At 33.1% G+C, this 6,516-nt stretch overlaps 1 pseudogene; it reads right to left on the bottom strand.

Moving 5' to 3' along the window:
- Positions 1-982: 982 nt before the first annotated feature.
- LOC120208716 lies at positions 983-1,670 on the bottom strand (annotated as a pseudogene).
- Between the last annotated feature and the right edge of the window lie 4,846 nt (positions 1,671-6,516).

Raw genomic sequence — 6,516 nt, forward strand, 5'->3', positions numbered from 1 at the left:
AAGACATGATTTTTATCAACAAAATGAAGCACCCTAGAAAATCCACTACTTTTCCTGAACACATAATTGATCAAGAAGAAAGCTTAATCTTGGTATGAACAGACCAGAAAGACTATATAGCAAAGTTGATAAACATCTAAAGCTAATGCATTGAATACATTTTAATAATTCGATAAAAAATTACCTTCGGAGGGAAGGAACAAACTCTTGTCTAGTCATGTTCTTCATCTCTTCTAGTTCCTTCTCAAAGTTAGAAACTTAAAAATTTTGTCAGCAAAATTTTGTTTACAGTCCATGGATTGTAAATTTTGACAGCAAAACTGCACCTAATGATCATGAAGAAGATTTACAAGGACTATATTATGGCATCTAAGAAACATTAATAACCTCAGAAAGTTGGAAAATGAGGTCAATATTATGGCATCTAAATGACCAAATTCAAGAAAAAATCAAAGAAAACTTCTCACAGTAATATATCATAATGATATTTCCTTTTTGAAAAATACGCACCAATCAACTTACAACCAATCCTGTCTTTTATTGAATGAAACTTTTGTACTCAAAGTAAACTTGAAAGGAATGAATTAACTCAAATAAAGAATATAGAACTACCAAGTAATCAACATATTGGGAAAACTTGTGAACTCCTTGTACATAGCCAGCAGCGACATCTTCACTTGATTTATTTTTCCCAAGATTGACGCCTAGAATTCCAGGACCAGCTTTGCACCCATGTTTAGCTCCATTCTAGTATTTATCTATGGGGAAGTTACAGTTCCAACTCCATCCATTACTGCATTCACTCACAGAGACAGAAACTCAATTTAAACCAGAAAATGACTTTAAAAAACACATCAAACCAAAAGTAAAAACTCAAGTGAAAGAGAGACAAGAAAAGAAAGTAAAAGACACTGCTTTTGTACATAAAGACATATTTGCGTTGAGCATGAATTTAGGGAATAAACAGATCAAAAAAAAATACATGTAAGGATCATACCCCTAGAAAACATAATAACAACTCTAATGGAATAAAACAGAATCTCACCAACCTTAGATTTGCTCTGTAGTTTTCCATGAATAACAAGTATTGATTTAACGAATAATCTTTTGAGTTTTCAAGCACAGCCACCATAGTCTCGAATATAAATTAATCTCAAATAAAATTAAGAGAACCTATAAATAAATAAAATGCAAAATAACGTGGAAAAAAGATTGGAGAAGCATTTACCTGTTGGATATAAACAACGCCGTTTTAGGAGCGTACGCAGCGAGACGGAGGCAGTAGCGGGCCGACTCCTTTCAACACCGTAAGCTCTGAGATGGCTTTGGAGGTGTCGGGAAGGGAATGAAAAGCCTTTTGAGAAACGGATTTTATCAAAGTGTCGTTCAAAGGAAACGAAAAGTACCAAATGGCGCCTCCATTTGCCGTGCGAGAGCTTCTATTACATGAGGCGGGAGAGTTTGAATGTGGTAATGAAAGGGTTAGGGTTTCGTTGGTGGAGAAGAGAGGGAAGTTCGTGGCTGTAAAATTCGTCGAGAGAAACCAAACTTGGCTTGTTTAGAGATTCGATTCGAGATTGGATACGGAGAGAGCTTCTTTCCAAACACTCAAATCTGTGCACTCAAGATGAAGTTCCATCTTAAACTCTTTGCTTCTTCTATATCTTTTGATTTGGGGGGGAAATATTTTCAAGATTTTTATTCACATTTCACTCTCTTCGTTTGATTAGGGATTTAAAAGGCTACTGCAGTTTTGAACAATTGTGACGTTTGTGTAAACAAAACACCACTTAATACCAGCCTATCGAGGCGTTTGTTAGATAAATGTCACTAAAATGCGTTTATAGCGGATTTTAATTACAAACGCTACTATATGCCAGTCTATCGCGGTGTTTATTAGACAAACGCCACTAAAGAACACGTCTGTAGCGGTGTTTGACCAAAAACACCACCATATACCTGTCTATTGCGGTGTTTGTATTAAAAACGCCACTAAAAGTAGCGAGACGTATACAATTAGTGGCATTTACTTCAAAAACACCGCTAATAGTTCCGCTATATACCAAGATGGGTGTAGTGGTTACAACAAATCTGGTTGAAACCAAATTAAAAAATATCGTGATGTTTACGAAATTTACAAGTGTATATACCTTTGCTATGATGTTCGATACTTGTAACAACATTGATTTTGAAGTTTAAGATAATTTTACATACGACGCAACCGAAATTATTAAATAATGTTAAATAATTTTCGGTTTTAACATAATAAATCTATGGTAATAAAGTAAAAGGTTGCAACCTAAAATATATTCTTCTCACCCAAAAGAAATATTTTATGTTCAACAAATCCGATTGAAACCTAATTACTAAAATAACGTGACATTTTCAAAATTGGCAAGTATATATATTTTTGTTCTGACCGTTGGTAATATATGTAAGTACGATACTTGTAAGGAAATACATTCGCAAAATTTATTTGAAATTACAAGTGTCGAAACTTATGATCAGTATTTTGAAACTTCTAATCTATTGATCGAAAAAAATATGGAAATCAGTGTTACAAATGGTCTTGTGGATTAATAAAAAAAATTACATAACAATCATCCAAATAGTAAGATAAAGCAACTAAAGTTCTGAAATTGAATTGTATTTGTCAATCAGTTAAACATGTCAATTGTTTCCACCTATTAACAAATTAACCTGAGAATTATTATTCTTGACATAGTCTTGAACATTGTCCGCTTTCACCAAAAAGTTCAAATATCTCAGATTATTCCACCTTTTTCTATAAGCATATATAATAAAAGAAAAGTTAAACCAAATGAAATAATCAACCATGTTTAAATTTATATAAGAAGTGGAAAATATTTTGCGTTATACCTAAAGCATTGTCATTTCATGATGAGGCGTTAAAAGGATGCGAATATGTTAGTGTATTGCTACAAAAATAGAGAAATTTGGACTTAACAAATTATTCGAACATATAACTTTACAAAATTATTTTCAAACATAACAACTTATTGGACTATAACTCATTTGTATTGAGGAATCATTCACCAAAATGTATTTTCTGAGGAAATTCATGATACAAACTACAAACGTCGTGGAGATCTTTACATAATGTAAATTCGTCTTTTTTGCACCTTTACTGATCTTGTTAAAAAAATTAACATGATTTAATAATAAGAGCATAGACAAATTAAGAAAATGAAAATACAAGTCTCTTACCCAAATGAATAGAAATTGCTTAGGCAAACCTTGTAGTTCCTAAAGTGCATGATCAATGTTACGCCGCATTGTTACTAACAAGTAGTACGAAAACATAAGAAATTAAATTGTTCTTAGTATATCAATATATAAATATTCATTACCTAAACTTCGAAGACCAAATGACAACAACAAAGTGATTCAAACAAAAAAGAATAAATTGTGATACACTCGATCTCATTGTAACAATTACAAAAGGAAAAATTGTAAATGAAAATTGTACATTAAGGGGTTTAACTCCTTTATAGAATTGAAAGAAATTGTCATACTTTTGGGCTTAAAATAAAAATAGGTAAGGGCTCCATTGACATAAAAAATAATAAGTTCTCTTTGGCGGTGTTAATGATAGTAAATATTTATTGGGATCTTCATATTCATCTTATGTAATTTGTTCGCCTTCAATCTCTGGGAACTTGTCTATTATAAACGAAGTAAACACAGCCAAATACCAAAACATGTCAATATTACAGGTAAGTACATAAAGTATTAAACACCTAACTCTTAGTGTTTGTATTGGAATTCTTCACGTATGTTGGACATTTCCGTGTAGATATCGTCACTCATGACGACATTTTGGCTCGCATTGGCCCGATTTCTTTATACAAGTGGCCCACTTTAGAATCAAAATGTTTCTGAAAATTAACCATGAATCCATAAGTGACTTCGTGGTAATCTCCTCTTCAGCCATCGCCTCATGTTTAGATGCTTCTCATTATCCATGGAGTCCAATCGATCTTGTCTTCTGTCGCTTCAAAAAGATTTTTGGTAGCAATGACATTTTTTCTTACCCTTTCTAATCTAACCGATTTTTTCGATAAAACTGTACTTGCATTTGTGAATCAAGTGAATGTCAATCTTGCGGGATAAACGAATAGGGTTGTGGGAAAACGAATAGGGTTGTCAAGTAAACATCAACTTCGAGCTTCGTAAAAAAAATGTCTAAGAACACATGCATAGGGAAGTGAAGTAGAAATGCATGCACCTTTAGTCACAAAATTAACAAGATGGAGGAAAATGATTTTTGTAATGTTGGACATATTTTTTATCTAAATTTCTCTAACACACGCACAAAAACGAATTTTCCTTCCATTGTAGAACTTATAAAATTTTTGTTTCTCCTTATCGCTTCTAAAATTTAGTTGACCAAAAGACTTTACGTCAGCACTATTGTGTCGAAGGCATTTTGGAGTAAGTTAACAGAATTTTCCTTCCATTATAAGCTTATAAAATTTTTGTTTCTCCTTATCGCTTCTAAAGTTTAGTTGATCAAAAGACTTTACGTCAGCACTATTGTGTCGAAGGCATTTTGGAGCCATTAATTTAAAAGGATCACTTTGGTTAAAAAAAAACTTCGGAACCAGATTCAGTGTGTAGAGATCTTGTAACAAGAAAGGAAATAAATAAAGAACATATATGAACAACCTAATCAAACTATATGCTAATTTTTATCAACATTCAAATAATCTTTTGAGGAAAATCTATAAACATTTATACAAAAATCTTAGTTTAAGTTTCTCCTATATTTTTGAAAATAATTTGTTTAGGGTATTTGTTTATGATTTACCTAAAAATGTGATCAGAATCTTGGAAATAGGGATTCATGGTAAGTTTGAGTGAGTCATTCTATAGAATGTCGAACGGTGCAATAGCTTCGAAGTGAAGAGAAAATATGTTTTGGGCGAGCGAGGGATGAAACCTTTCAAACGGTGCCTACCTTTATAAATGAACTAGTATCGATATTTAAGCTCTGTGTGTTGATATATAACTATCAAATTTCAATTTATAAATCTTATAAACCTAAAAGGGCGCAACCAAAAATGTGACTTGTGAAACTTAAAATGTGCCTGATCAAACCGAAATTATTATAGGTTGTGCAGGTTGCAACCTAAATAGTTGACTAGGATTTAGAATAAACGGATTGCATCCGATATTGTGAAATGGGACCTCCACAACCTAAAACATGCTCGTTGAAACAAAATTGATATAGGTTTTGATAACTCATCCGATTGCAACCTTATAACTTAAACGGTATATATGATTAATATGGCGCAACCACAAATGTGTCAATCGCAACCTAAAATATGATTGTAGAAACTGGTATATATCATTATAAGGGTACAACAGAAAAAGTGACATCTGAAACCTAAATATGACCGTTGAATTTGAAATTGTTTATAGTTTGCAACCTTAAAATGCAACCTTCAGAACATAAGAGGTTATATTACAAACCTACAATGTTAACTTCTCAACCTAAATCATTACTCAATTCTTCTCGTCAACGATAGCGTTGGAAGAAGTTTGATGTGCCACTAGCGATGACTAATGGAGCAGAACGTTATAATGGAGCAACCGATCTCTTTTCTGGTCTATGGTTGTGATATCTGCACAATTGCAGACATCATGGTCAAATGACAATCCTGGAAGAAAAGTTTTAGATGCAAATCCATGGGAGTTTGTTTCACCCTCCTCGTTGATTTTGTTGTTGGGATAATCCTCAGAGTCCACGGGCAAGATCTATTCTTGTGGACCATAGAAAAGAATCAAAGAAAACATGGGAAGAAGGAATCGAAGTGTTATTGGATTTTTTTTATTTATTTGGTAATAGTACGGTTTCCCATTGAGTGGTCAAGGTTTGAAGTAAGGATTTATTTTTGTCGTATGGGAATTGTATTGATTTCGATGCAAATTTGGTTTAGGTTTATATGTAGTTTATTTGTATAAGATTCATAAATTTAAATCTATCCCATGAAGATATCAATCCCAACTGAAAATGCTCAAATCACCCATTTTTCAACGAAGACATCAACCAAAGGATTATACATCTAAGGCTATAAAATAAGTTAATCGGACAGGTTTCAGTCGGATCTTGGCAGGTCGGGTAAAATTTTGGTACAGGTCAAGTCAGGTCAATTTGATGGTTGACTCGGATCAGGTTGGGTACATGTCAAATCAATTAAGGTCATTTTCAAGTTGATTTGACATCAGATCCAGATCAGGTTTAGGTCAGGTCATTTTCAGTTCGGATCGATGTCAGTTCAGGTCAAAAACAGTCCAGGTCCGAAGCAGATAAAGACTAGGTTAATTCAAGTTCAGGTGGACTTCAGTCGGATCTCGTTCAGATCGGGTCAATCATTGACAAATAAAATTCAGGTTGGATGTTTACCAGATACAGATTGAGTTCAGGTCGGGTCGTTTTTATTTTTGGGATTAATTATTTTGTCATTTTTTGTGATTGTTGAATTACAAGTT

Source organism: Hibiscus syriacus, unplaced genomic scaffold, assembly GCF_006381635.1.
Source record: "Hibiscus syriacus cultivar Baekdansim isolate YM2019G1 unplaced genomic scaffold, ASM638163v2 tig00017223_pilon, whole genome shotgun sequence".
In the NCBI taxonomy this organism is placed as follows: domain Eukaryota; kingdom Viridiplantae; phylum Streptophyta; class Magnoliopsida; order Malvales; family Malvaceae; genus Hibiscus; species Hibiscus syriacus.